The 15,288-nt window shown below is 34.8% G+C and overlaps 1 protein-coding gene across 1 annotated transcript in view; it reads right to left on the reverse strand.

Moving 5' to 3' along the window:
- The window catches only part of LOC102120061 (glutamate dehydrogenase 1, mitochondrial-like), a 516,922-nt gene that overhangs the window by 175,162 nt on the left and 326,472 nt on the right, over window positions 1–15,288 (reverse strand). The window lies entirely within an intron of this gene.

Here is a 15,288-nt window from a genome sequence, read left to right on the forward strand (position 1 = left end):
GGAGATGGCATCCTTGATGTGAACAGATTTTCCCAAGATCTCAGATCAAGAGTTCTCTACTATCATGAGACTCTTATCTTTGATTATTTTTCCCTTGCTTATGCTTCTATGAAAAACAAGTGAAAGCGTTCTCTTGTGTGCACTTATGGGGTATACTTTTTTTTTGTGAAGGGTTTTGCGGCCAGCTTTATACATGGATAACCTTATACCTTAATAGACAAAAATGAAGCCCAATGTAGATGAGAAACTTTAATGGTACGTACATGGCCTCATAATCAGAAACAGAACATTGATTTACTCCTCTTAACCCACATCATGGGTTAAGGAGAACATTGCTGGGAGGCTTTCACTCTTCTAAAAGGGCATCATTTGTTAGGTCCTTTTTCCATAGTTTGGAATAAAAGACGCAATGACTAAAAATGCATCCCTCATGATAGGCTCTGAAGCAGATTCTACTGTAAGACTATGGTTACACGACAAACTGAAAATTCTCTTGTGAAAGTTATGCTAAATAATAGAATTGCTCTAGATTAGTTACTGGCTAAACAAAAGTATCTGTACAGTTGCTGGCACTTATGGCCTATGAAGAAAACGTCACATATTATAGAGATTAAGTGGTAGGGGATTAATGAATATACTCCTTAGTTAAGTGAGTAGACTCTTTATATAGCTCATTCTTCGATCTATTTAATTTTAGGTGGTTTGGTTTATGGGGACCCCGGGTAAGGAGAATACTCCAAACTCTTGATATTATCCTCCTGATAGTCATAATAATCTCCCTGGTGTGCTTTATTCTCTTAAAAGTTTTAAATGTTTGCATGCATCCATCTCTAGAATGTCAAATGGTCTCTCTTTAACTGGAATGACAAGAGCTGAAAGAAATGCACAACCATAAGGACACCATAACTTACAAATGACATGCTGAGACCAGAAACCCAAAATGATGGTAACTGAGAGTGGTGCTAAGGCCCTAAGTTTGGTCACTCTCTCACCTAAGTGAGAACCTGACCTAAAAAAAAAGGACTTTTTTAAAGGAAATTATGGGAGGCCATTGTTTTGGACTGAGGTCATGCACTAGGCCCCAACTGACCAAACCAAACCAAACTGGGGTTGCTTGTGCTAAATGTAACGTAATCAAACTGTGTTTGATTATGGAAAACATAGGAAACACATAGATTCTAGAACAGACCATGTTTTTTTTTTTCTTCTGTAAACAGGATGTTCCAGCATAAGGATATACCCTCTACTCAGTCCTTGTCCGTATCTTTGCCAAACTCACTGTTCTGCTCTTTCCCAGTAAGTTTCAAGAGCCATGGTAATAGTAACATCAATAACTAAAGTTTTGGTCAATATCTCAAAATTGAGAAAATGACCCAAAGAGGGAAATTGTTAAATCAGGTTTAGCCTAAAGCTGCCTCCTTACATATTAAAGTTCAACCTAAAGGTTTTTCTGTACATTGTGAACTATAACAAGTGGAGGTGTAAGCCAACTGTAGCCCACACCTGTACCAATCACTGAGTTTGGGCCAAATGTAGCTAACAGTTCCAACTATGTTCAAATAAGGCAAAGGCCCAGCTGTAACCAATCCAGTTGTTTCTGTACCTCACTTTCCTTTTGCCATCCATAAATCTTCCACCACGTGCCTGCGCTAGAGTCTCTCTAAATCTGCTGTAATTCTGGGAGCCGCCTGATTCGCCCATCCTTCATTGCTCGTACTACTTCAATTTGGTGGAAATTTTTCTCTTAACGACACTCATAGAATCAATGTAACAATCAGTCTTCAAAAGTAGTAAAGTGTGTTACTTCTACAGGAGAAAAAAACAAGTCATCTGTAATGATAAGCCAGAATGGTCACTGCAAACAGCAAGATGTATATATAATTCAGCCTATTCTTGCCTTAAAAATATATATATAATGTATATTTATATATAATCTAAAGTACTGGTATTACAGGTATGAGCTAGCATGCCTGGCCTTCTTTGCAACTATTAGGATGACTGTAATATAAATAAATAAATAATATATAGCTACAGAGAGAGAGAGAGAGAGTAGGGGGAGGAAAAAGGGTTAGCCAAGATGTGGATAAAGTTAAAGACGCTTACATTGGTGGTGGGAATATCAAATTGTACGCTTACTGTGGAAATCAATTTGGAGGTTAATCAAAAAGCTAAACACAGAATAATTCCAATTCTTGGTATATACCCGAAATAATTCCAGCGTGACTCAAACAGATACTTGTACACCAGTGTTTATTGCAGCATGTTTGTTTTACAATAGTCAAAAGACAGAAAAACCCTAACAGATGAATCTTTAATCAATGAATAGATGAACAAAATGTCATACATAAATACAAAGGATTATTATTCAGCCATAAAAAGAATGATGTTTTGATACACACTACAGTGTAATGAACCTTAAAAACATTTTCGAAGTGAAAGAAGCCAGACTCAAAAAGATAAATGTTATATGATTCCAAATATATGAAATATCTAGAATGGGCAAATCCATAGAGACCAAAAATATGTTAGTGATTATGAGGATGTGAGGGAGAGTTAAAAGGTGCTACTGTTTTATGAGTATAGTTTTTGTTTGGAGTGATGAGCTAATTTTAGAAATAGATAGTTCTGATGTTCATATATTTTGCATGTAATTACTACCATAGAATTATACACTTAAAATTTTTTAATGAGGTATGTATATCATATTTAAATTTTAAAAAACAAACAAATAGGAGGTGCCTAAGATTGACTCATGTTCATTAATTTGCTGACCCCTTGATTGTGGAAGTGGTTAATATATTTTAGAATTTAAAATTAACTTAAAAGACATGTTAAAACACAGATTGCTGTTTCCTTAGTTTCTGATTCATTCATGCTGGAATGGTACCCAAGAATTTGCATTTCTGATACTTTTGTGTATGATGTGGATGCTGTTGGTCCGTTGATCACACTTAAAAAACAGCTAGAATACATTTTTTTAACGTATTCTATAGCTCCTCTGTCTCATCAATGTAGTTGTTTAATTAATTTGTTTTTTTCTCCAAGTAAAGGGATTAAGTTATTCTATCTAATAATGTGCTAATACAGTTTGGCTCAGTCAGGCAAAATCAATCATACATATAAAATCATTATCAGCTGAAAAGAAATAGACAAAGTTGGGAAGAGATTAAATGTGGGAGCTGATGTAGGATCACCTGGATGGAACTAAAATCCCAGTTCCATCACCTTTCTCCTCTGTAACATTGGAACAGGTAATGAACTTAGTTGAGATTTAGATTCCCTTGCCTGTAGACAAGGGAACAGCTCTTCTGGTTCATCAATGTAGTTGTTTAATTGATTTTTTTTTCTCCAAGTAAAGGGATTAAGTTATTCTAATCTAATAACATGCTAATACAGTTTGGCTCAGTCAGGCAAAATCAATCACACATATGAAATCATTATGAGCTGAAAAGAAATAGACAAAGTTGGGAAGAGATTAAATGTGAGAGCTGATGTAGGATCACCTGGATGGAACTAAAATCCCAGTTCCATCACCTTTCTCCTCCGTAACATTGGAACAGGTAATGAACATAGATGAGATTTAGATTTCCTTGCCTGTAAAGGAGAATAAATAACAAAAATTCCTCATAGAGTATTTTGAGGATTACATGGGATACTGCTTATAAAGTTGTTAGCAAAACGTCTGATATATAACAAGTCCTAATAAACAGTTACAAATGAAAAAAAGGACAGGGAATAAATCAATCTGAAAATTGTTGATGTGAAAAATTCCAGAAGTCTCAGGATATCTTCACAAAGTCAGTGTATTAAAATAAATATGGCATAAACCCTCCAATCTGAGCCTCATAAAGAGAGGAGATTTGCTTTTGTGAAAAAGGGAAAGAGTGGAGGGTCTATGAGGAAATTATTAATAATATTGGTTTTATTAAATATTAGCACATTTTATTAAGTGTGTACAGCAACCTCAAGCTGGTGTTGTTAACTGAACTTGGGAGAACATGTGAGCTCATGAACTCTTCACATTGTTCTAAATCTGAGTGAAGTAAAAAAGTGATAAAGGAGTGAGTGCAGAAGCTAGTTAAAATGTGTTTTTCATATATATAAAAATATACACATAAATATATAATATGTATATATATATAAATGTATCTAACAGTTCCAACCATGTTCAAATAATGCAAAGGCCCAGCTGCAACCAATCCAGTTGTTCCTGTATCTCACTTTCCTTTTGCTGTCCATAAATCTTCTTTCACCACGTGCCTGCGCTAGAGTCTCTCTAAATCTGCTGTAATTCTGGGAGCTGTAATCCTAGCTACTCGGGAGACTGAAGCAAGAGAATTGCTTGAACCTGGGAGGAGGAGGCTGCATGAGGCGAGATTGTGCCACTGCACTCCAACCTGGTTGACAGAGTGAGACTCTGTCTCAAAAAAATATCGTTGCGAAGTAGTGTAATAGTATTTCATTGCGATTTTGATTTTTATTTCCTGAATGACTAATGATGTTAACTCTCTTTCTATATACTTGTTGGCTATTTGTACATTTTCTTTGAAAATGTCTGAACCAGTTCTTTGCCCATTTTAAAAATAGGTTCTTTAATTAATTCCTAGCAATTTATCTTTAGATTGCATTTGCTTTTAGGTTCTTGCTCATGAAATCCTTGCTTAAGCCAACATCTAGAAGCGTTTTTCCAATGTTATCTTCTAGAATTTTTATGGTTTCAGGTCTTAGATTTAAATCTTTAATCCATCTTGAGTTGATTTTTGTGTAAGGTGAGAGATGAGCATCCAGTTTCATTCTCCTGCATGTGGCTAGCCAATTATCCCAGCATCATTTGTTGAAAGGGTTTCCTTTCCCCACTTTGTTTTTGTTTGCTTTGTTGAAGATCAGTTGGCTGTAAGTATTTGGGTTTATTTCTGGGTTCTCTATTCTGTTCCATTGGTTTATGCACCTATTTTTATACCAGAGCTTTTGCACTGCAAAAGGAACAGTCAGGAGAGTAAACAGACAACCCAAAGAGCGGGAAAAAATAGTCACAGGACTAATATCCAGAATCTACAATGAACTCAAACAAATCAACAAGGAAAAAACAAACAATCCCATCAAAAAGTGGACTAAGGACATGAATAGACATTTCTCAAGAGAAGATATACAAATGGGCAACAAACATATGAAAAAAATGCTCAGCATCACTAATGATCAGGGATGGACATACCAGAATCTCACAAATCATCACTAAAGAACTTACTCATGTAACCAAACACCACCTGTTCCCCAATAAACTATGGAAATTTAAAAAATAGATTATTTGTCTTCTGTTATTGAGTTTTAAAGATTCTTCGTATATTTTGGATATTAAATCCTTATGAGATATATGATTTGCAAATTTTTTCCATTCTGTAAGCTGTCTCTCACTTTCTTAAATAATGTCCTTTGATGAACCAATGTTTTTAATTTTGATAAAGTTCAACTTATCTATATATTTTTTGTTGCTGTGGTATTTTTGGTGTAGTATTTAAAAATCCATTGCCAAATCCCAGTTCATAAAGATTTATCCCTAAGGGTATCTGGTTTTGGCTCTCATATTTGAGTCATTGATTCATTTTGGATAAATTTTTGTATATAGTATGAGTACATTTTTTTTTACATATGGTGTGAGTTAATTTTGGTATATGGGATGAAGCCTAATCTTAATTTGCCTTTGGAAATTCAGTTGTCCTAACATCATTTGTTGAAGATTTTTCTTTGCCCATTGAATAGACTTGGCAGGCTTGTTGAAAATAAATTTTCCATAAATATCTGGATTTATGTCTGGATTCAATTCTATTCCATTTATCTGTGTACCTATCCTATGCTAATTCCATGCTATTTTAATTACTGCAGGTTTTTGATAAGTTTTGAAATGGTAGAGTTTGAGTCCTCCAACTTTGTCTTTGCTTTTTAGGATTTCCATGTACAATTCTAGGAATTTGAGAACTGGCATTTCCGTTTCAGTGAAATGACTGTTGGAATTTTACTAAATATCGTATTGAATCTTTAGACAGCTTAGGTAGTTCTGCTATTTTAGCACTATTAATTTGTCTTCAAATCCATCAACATAGGGTTACTTTCAATTTGTTTAAAACTTCTTTAATTTCTTTCAGTAATGCTTTGTTCTTTTCACATTCTTCATTAAATTAATTCTTAGGTATTTTGTTCTTTTCGATACTATCATAAATGGAATTTGTTTCCTAATTTTGTTTTTGAATTATTTATTTCCAGCATATAGAGACATGAATGAATCTTGCGTGTTGACCTTGTAATATGCAGTTTTGCTGAATTTTTTATTAGCTCTGGTAGCTCTCTGATGGATTTTTTTCAGATTTTTTTTTTATATATAGAAACATGTAGTCTGAAAAGAGAGATAATTCATTCCTTCCTTTCCAGTTTGAATGCCTCTTATTTGTCTGTCTTGCTAATTGCTCTGCTAGAAGTTGCAATGTTCACTAGTGATTAAAGCAGACATCCTTGTCTTGTTCCTGATGTTAAAGAAAAGTGTATAGTCTTTCACCATTGAATATGTTGTTAGCTGGGGGTACTTTTAGAATGTCCTTTATTAAGTTAAGGAAATTCCCTTCTATATGCTCAGTGACTTTTATCATGAAGGTGTGTTGAATTTTGTCAAATGCTATTTCTGTGTCAAATGAATTCATCTCTTTTTTTTTTCTTCTTTGCTGTATTACATCGGTAATTTCAATGTGCTGCTTTACATTGATTGATTTTCTTATGTTGAACTACCCTTACATTTATAAGATAAATCCTTCTTGGTCATAGGGCCTAATCCTGTTTATGAATTTGGTTTCCTAGTATTTGGTAAAGATTTTTGCATTTATATGTGCAAAGAATATTCACCTGCAATTTTCTTTACTTATGATCTCTTCATCTGAATTTACACTAAGGGAAATACTTGCCTCATAGAATGAATTAATGAGTAATATCTCCATTTCTGTTTTTGGGAAAGTTTGCCAAGCAATTGCTGCCAGTTCGTCTCTAAATGTATCCTAGAAGTTACCATTAAAACGATCTGGTATTCTCTGTGGCTCACGCCTGAAATCCCAGCACTTTGGGAGGCCAAGGCGGGCAGACCACGAGGTCAGAAGATTGAGAACATCCTGGCTAACACGGTGAAACCCCGTCTCTACTAAAAATACAAAAAAATTAGCCAGACGTGGTGGCGGGCGCCTGTAGTCCCAGGTACTTGGGAGGCCGAGGCAGGAGAATCGCGTGAGCCCAGGAGGCGGAGCTTGCAGTGAGCCGAGATCGCACCACTGCAGTCCAGCAGCCAGGGCAACAGAGGAGACTCCATCAAAAAAAAAAAAAAAAAAAAAAAATCTGGTAGGTAGGTAGGTATTCGATTTTTCTTGATTAGGTGGTTTTTTACTATGACTTGTATTTATCTGTTTTTGGTCTGTTGACATATATTTTTTATTTCTTCTTGAGTGAGCTTAGGTAATTTGTGTGTTTCTAGAAAATTCAGCAATTTCATCTAGGTTATCTAGTTTATGGCCTAATTTGGTCATATTATCCTCATAATCATTTTTGTTTCTATAAGGTCAGTAGTAATAGCCCCAATTTTATTTCTGATTTCAGTTATTTATTATCTCTTTTCTTCTTTATCAGTATAGATTAATTTGTCAATTTTGTCAATTTTTTAATAAAATCAACTTTGGTTTTATTATTTCTTTCTCTATAATTCCTGCCCTGTATTTTATTTATTTCTATTTTAATTATTATTATTTCCTCTCTTTTACTTGTGTTTAATTTTCTCTTCTGGTTCATAAAAGTCTGAAGTTATGTTATTCATCTGAGATCTTTTGTACATTTTTTAATGTAGGCTCTTACAACTATAAATTTTCATCTGAGCACTGCTTTTGCTTCATCTCGTAAGTTTAGTATGTTGTGTTGTTATTACATATCTTCAGATATTTGTAATTTCCCTTCTTTGATCCATTGCTTGAAAAGGCGCCCATGGTTTAATTGCCATATATTTGTATATTTTCCAGTTTTCTCTTGTTGTTGATTTAAAGTTCCATTCCACTGTGCTCTGAGAAGATGCTTGGTATAAGTTTAATGTTTTTAAAATTTATTGAAGAATTCTTTGTTGCCAAACACGTGGGCTATCAGAGAGAACATGTATTCTGCTGTTGTTGGGTGGAATGTCCTGTGTATGTCTATTTGATTTATACAAACACTATTGTTTAATTCCTCTATTTCCTTGTTGCAGATTTTCTATCAGGAATCTGAAGTAGCCCATTGATGTCTCCAACTATTATTGCAGAACTACGTCTTCTTTCCCTAAATTTTGCCAGTGTTTGCTTTGTATATTCTGGGGGGCTCTGTTGTTTAGTGTATGCATATTTATAATTGTTGTATCTTCTCAATAATTGATACTTTTATTAGTGTTTAATGCCTTTGTTCCAATTGTAACAGTAGTTAAATTAAAGTCAATTCATGTCATTTGAGTAGAGCCACAAAACCTCTCTTTTGGTTACCATTTGTATGGAATATATTTTTCTGTTTTTCACTTTTGATTTATTTGTGGCTTGCATCTAAATGGAGTCTCTTATAGAAAATATGTAGTTGTATGATTTTTAAAGTCCATTACACTAACTTTTCCCTCTCAATTGGAAAGTTTACTTCATTTACTTTTACAGAAATTATTGATGAGAATTATTACTGCCATTTTGCTTTTTGTTTTCTGTATGGCTTATAATTTTTTGTTCATTTCTTCCCTTAATACTTTTTTTGTGATTAGTTGATTTTTTATAATGAAATGTTTTAAAACCTTTATCATTTTCTTATGTCTGCATTTTAAAAATATTGTCTCTAACTGCCATAAGGATTCTGTTTAATATCTTAAATTTATGATCATCTATGTTTTAGTTAATGCCAACATAATTTCAATAGCACGAAACACTCCATGTCTGTGCAGTCCCCTTACCCATTTCATGTTGTTTCACAAATTACATTCATATACATTCTGTGCTGAATAACATAAATTTATAAATATTTTTATAAATTTTTTTCAACACATATAGAAAATAAAAGTGGAGTTATAAACTAAAAATAAAATAATACTAAGTTTTATAATTGCCTATGGACTTACTTTTTCCAGGAAATCTTTATTTCTTCATTCACCTTTAAGTTATTGTCTAGTGTCTTTTCATTTCAACCTGAAGGAATCTCTTTAGCATTTTTCATAGGGCAGGTCTGCAAGTTATAAACTCCCTCATCTTTTGTTTCTCTGTAAATGTCTTAATTTTTTACTCATTTATGATAGAATGTTTTGCTAGATAAAGAATTCTCAGTAAGCAGTTGTTATTGTTTTTGGTGTTTCTTTCAGGACTAAAACATATTATTCTACTATCTTCTGACCTCTATCGTTTATAATGAGAAATCAGTTCTGAATCTTATTGAAAATCCCTTGTACATAATAAATTTATTTTCCCTAGCTACTTGCAAAATTGTCTGTCTTTAGCTTTCAATAATTTGACAACTGTATGTCTCAGTGTGGATTTCTTTATCTTACTTGGTGTTTATTCATGTTTCTTGAATTTGTATATTTATATCTTTCATCAAATATGGAAAGTTTTCAGCCATTATTTCTTCAAATATTTGTGCTGCCTTTTCTCTCTGTCTGCTTTTTCTGGGATTCTCCTCCATATGTTGGTCCTCTTGGTGGCATCTCACAAGCCCCTTAGGTGCCATTTACTTTTATTATTTCTTTTCTACTTCTAGACTTGATAGGTAGAATAGATAATTTCTATCGCCCTATTGTGAATTTCCTGATTTCGCCTTTTGACTGGTAAAATTTGTTGAATTTCTCTATTTAATTTTTTTTATTTCAGTTTTTATACTTCAAAGCTCCAGAATTTTTGGCTCCTTTTATAGTTTTTCTTTATTGATATTTTTATTTTGTTCACTTATTATTTTTCTGATTTTTCTTATTTGGTTGTTCAGGTTTTCCTTCAATTATTTGAGCACGTTTAAGACAATTTTTTAAAATAATCTTTTTGCCGGTAATTACAATTTTAAAGATATTTTTAGGGATGGTAGTTGTTAATTTATTTTGTTCTATTAAATATGTCGTATTTCCCATTTCTTTGTATGCCTTGTGATTTTTTTGTTAAAAAATGGACGCTTGAATATTACAGTGTGATTCTGGAAATCAATGTTCCTGCTTCTCAGGATTTGCTCATTTGTAATTATTGAAGGCTGTAGTAAACTCTTGGTATAATGACTTTTCTCTACTGTTTTTCAGCAAATATGTTTGTTGCATATATTTTGAATAAAGTTTTTGTTCTTTAGCTTTTGTTCAGCTAGTGTTTGACAGAGTTTTCTTGAACACCAGGAACCAAAAAAAAAACAACAACAACAACAACCAAGCAACCTCTTTCTTTATTGTTTGGCTCCGTCCTGAGTACCTCTTTAAACACTTAGACAGACTTGCATTAAGGTTAGGGATCTGTAGACTAAATAAAGATTATGTGGTACATATATACCATGGAATATTATGTAGCCATAAAAAGGAACAGGATTATGTCATTTGCAGAGACATGGATGGAGTTGGAAGCCATTATTCTCAGCAAACTAATGCAGGAACAGAAAACCAAACACTGTGTGATTTCACTTATAAGTGGGAGCTGAACCGTGAGAACACATGAACACATGGGGGGAAATAACACACATTGAGGCCTGTTAAGGGTGGTAGGGGTTGGCAGGAATGAAAGCATCAGGAAGAATAGCTAACGGATGCTGGGCTTAATAACTAGATGATGAGTTGATCTGTGCAGCAAACTACCACAGCACACATTTACCTATGTAACAAACCTGCACATCTGCACATGTATCCCAGAACTTAAAATAAAGGTTGAAAAAATAAAAGTTTAGGGATCAGTATCAGACAAAACAAAGCTCCAAAACACTATAAAACTTAAGGACTTCTTAGGTCTTTTTGAACATGCACTGTATAATTGGCATGTATGAGGCTTTTCAAATCTCTCCTAACTCATGGGTGTTTTTTATTACCCTAATTTTCCAAGGAAAATCTCTGTTCTTATTGTGTTTCCAGGCCTTGGATGTTTGTTTATATATCTTAAATGTCTTTTGCCTCAAGCTTGGGTTTCTTAGGAGTCCCACAATATATTTAAACAATTCCCACCATGTTTACCACTTGGATATGCTGTGCAATAGACAAAGCAGATGAAAGTACCTTACATTATTCCTTCAGGTAGCCCCCATATAGGTTAAAATGGGCCAAAATAATTTGCAAATAAAGTTGTCTCTTCTACCTCTGGAAACAGGGACTATTCTCTCACACTGGGAATGTGGGCTGCTGTCTGCAAGACTGCTCTTCAACTGGGAAGTGGTTATAGAAAGGGAAAGTAAAACTGCCACAATGATTTTTTATTATTTTTACATTGACTTTTTAATGCTTTAGTGTTCACTGTGTTGCCATAAACCTGTCTGTTTTCCAGTGTTCTGATAATGTTGATTCTGATGACTTCTGCTCATTTTTCAATATTTCTGTGGAGGGACAGAAGCTTGGAGTTGCCAAATGCAACATCTTGCTTATGTCACTCCCTCCTATCTGTTTTAGTGAACTTTTTGTGTGGGTGTGTGAGAATACAACCATTTGAATTTACTTACATATACTCATGGCTGCTGTTTTGCTACAATGAGTTGAGTTGAACCAAGATTATGTACCCTACAGAAAACTAAACACTTATTATCTGGCCAATTGGAAAAAAACATTTTCTGACCTCTGCTCTAGACTGGTAAAGTCCAGATGTCACAAATTTCAAAGAGATAACTTCCTTTATAGCCACTTTGTTTTGAGTCTACATTTATTACTTTGTACTTTGTATATACCAAAAATTCTTGATCTCTTTCCTGAAATTTTACATCTATTTTAGAGTTAAAGAACCCCATCTCCGATATTCAACATGGGTTCTTTTCTATTTCCCTAAGTGTTGTCTGGTCTGATAAATAAAGGGAAAGAATACAAAGAAGAGAAATTTTAAAGCTGGGTGTCTGGGGCAGATATCACATGTTGGCAGGTTCTGTGATGCTCCCTGAGCCGTAAAACCAGCAAGTTTTTATTAGCAACTTTCAAAGGGGAGGGAGTGCACGAATAGGGTGTGGGTCACAGAAATCACATGCTTTAAGGGCAACAAAAGATCACAAGGCAGGAGGTCAGGGAGAGATCACAAGGTCAGAGCAAAATTAGAATCACTAATGAACTTCCATGTCTAGCTGTGCACACATTGTCATTGATAAACAAGGTTCAAGAGCAGAGAACCAGTCTATAATTTGCCAGGCTGGAATTTCCTAATCCTAGCAAGCCTGGGGACGCTGCAGGAGACTAAGGCATGTTTCATCCCTATCTACATCTGCACAGAGGCAGACACTCCCAGAGTGGCCATTCAGAGTCCTCCTCTGGGAATGCATTCTTTTCCCAGGGCTGTTAATTATTAATATTCCTTATTGGGGAAAGAATTCAGCGATATTTATCTTACCCATTTTCAGTAATAAGAGAAATATGGCTGTGTCCTGCCTGGCCTACAGACAGTCAGACTTTAAAGTTATCTCCCTTGTTCCCTGAAAATCGCTGTTAACCTGTTCTTAAGGTGCCCAGATTTCATACTGTTCTACAAACAATACACATGCTCTACAGACAACTTGTGCAGTTAATGCAATGATCACAGGGTCCTGAGGCGACATTCATCCTCAGATGACGGGATTAAGAGATTAAAGTAAAGACAGGCATAGGAAATCACAAGAGTATTGATTGGGGAAGGGATAAATGTCCATGAAATCTTCACAATTTATGTTCTTCTGCCATGGCTTCAGCCGGTCCCTCCATTCAGGGTCCCTGACTTCCTGCAACAAAAAAATAACCAGAACTCAGAGCATCTCAGAAATGTTCAGTCTCAGCAAGCTAGTGAATGTTGGAAGAGATTCACAGGCTTCACTGATTTCAGAGCCAAAATGCTAATAAGTTTAAACATATATTTCGGATAAAATTGATCTGCCTCCCTAACAAAGGTACTGGTCTTACAGTTAACCTGTAAATCGGTTGTGGATGTAAAGGCATTATTGTCAATCCAGTTTGGTTGAGATGAGCTTTAGTATTCAATCCTATTATTCTGAGTGTCAATTAGAGCCAAGAGTGAGCCTACAATGTTATCGATGTTATCGCTTCTCCTCCAGCTGAGAACAAAGTTCTAGAATGACCAATTCATTTTTCTGGTCTTTATTAACCTAGGAAGCCTACACCTATATTAAGTTATATTTAATCATAATAACGAGCCTCTTCTAAAAATAGTATCACAGAGGGGGATCAGAGTGTTTGTTCATTAAATCTCTAATGAAACATTGTATGTAGCATAAATGTATTATTTTGGATTATATTACATCATATCAAAGTACATAATTTAACAGAATGTATCCCAAACTCCATATTAGTTTGGCCAGATACAGAAACAATTTCCTTCATCCGTACTAAGAGCAGACTGAGTTGTGGAATTCCCAAATATAGCTTTCATTGAAATGGATGGGACTTCTAAGATCAGTAGTAACATTTATATGATGTTATTCTTCAGGTGTAAGCCATTAATTTGATTAGTTATCTATTTGCATTTTTACTTGTTATACTGATTTCATTGCAAACCGGAGAAAAAAATAAAAGAAAAACAAGCAAGAAGATTTCACTTTGCAAATGTTTCATTTCCACTGATTTCTACTATTTTAAGAAAGAAATGTAAATTGAAGCAGCATAACTTATGCAAAAAGCACTGGATTCATATTTGGAGTCCTGGATTCTACTCACAACTCTGATAATAATTAGCTTCTTCTTTTTTTTTTTTTGAGACAAAGTCTCACTCTGTTGCCAGGCTGGAGTACAGTGTCACGATCTCCTCTCACTGCAACTCCGCCTCCTGGGTTCAAGCAATTCTCCTGCCTCAGCCTCCTGAGTAGCTGGGACTACAGGTGCATGCCATGCCCAGCTAATTTTTTTTTTTTTTTGTATTTTAGTGGAGATGGGGTTTCACCATGTTGGCCAGAATGGTTTCCATCTCCTGACCTCATGATCTGCCCACTTTGGCCTCCCAAAGTGCTGGGATTACAGGTGTGAGCCACCACGCCCTGCCTGATAATTAGCCTCTTAAGCTTGGGCAGGTAATGACCATTGTGTTTCACTTTAAAATTAATGATAAAATTAATGATTTTATCAGTGATAAAATTAATGTGTTAAGAAGGTATTGTCTCTGCTTCAGTAAAATATGTGCTGTATGCTATTGTTTTCATTGGGAAACAATTGGCAAATTCCATGATTTATATTAAGCTCCTCAAATCTTATGTTCCTCATTGTGGGTTCATTCTGTACTTAACCTTGTATTATAAGACTTGCTATTGTGGACACCAAGACCCTTGTTCCACTGCGGTTTTACTAAAAATCTAGTTGCAAAAGGCATATTAGGAGGAAAAAAAGACTTGGAAATTCATTTAATGAATATACATGGCAGCCTTCCAAAGGCAGACCCTAAGATACAGGGGAAATTAACAAAGTATGGACAGCTGTGTAGAGATACTATTGGAAGAAAGGTATATCATCTAATGGTGCTAATAGACTGGGTGGGGAAACCCAGCAAGGCTTGTCAGTCTAGATTTTTCTTGACATTTCTAAGCATGTGTTGTTTTCTTCTTCTGGTTATGGGGTAGCACAATCTTTGGAATGGGGGTCTTAAGATGTTCAGTCAAACAAGGTAAGTCAGATAATTTCTTTATGGCCAGTTTTTACACAGATAAGGTGGAGGAAAAATTAGATTAATATATTTTGGTTTTATGGCTGGCTTTGAAGAAAAGGGGTTCTGTTTACTATGACCCACTGTTGTGGAAGAGAGATTCTAGTTTCCATGGCTAGCCTTATGGGAGAATAGAACTGAGAGACAAGAGGACGGCAGAAGGTCAGAGAAAAACGTTTGTTTCTGAGTCTGCTGCTGAGACTTTCATTTTCTGATCCCCAGGACTATCCTACACTGTAATTGCCTATTTACTTGTCTGAGTTCCCTAGTTAGACACTGTGCTCCTTGAAGGCAATGAGTAGTTTTTAAACACTATTTTACTCAATTGCAATTGCTTAATATCTGGCACATAGCAGGCCCTCTACAAATATCTATGCATGAAAGAATATGATTTTCATCACTCGTTCCATTCTGAAATGCACACACACATATACACACACTGATG

This window comes from Macaca fascicularis, chromosome 9 (genome assembly GCF_037993035.2).
Source record: "Macaca fascicularis isolate 582-1 chromosome 9, T2T-MFA8v1.1".
Lineage (NCBI taxonomy): Eukaryota > Metazoa > Chordata > Mammalia > Primates > Cercopithecidae > Macaca > Macaca fascicularis.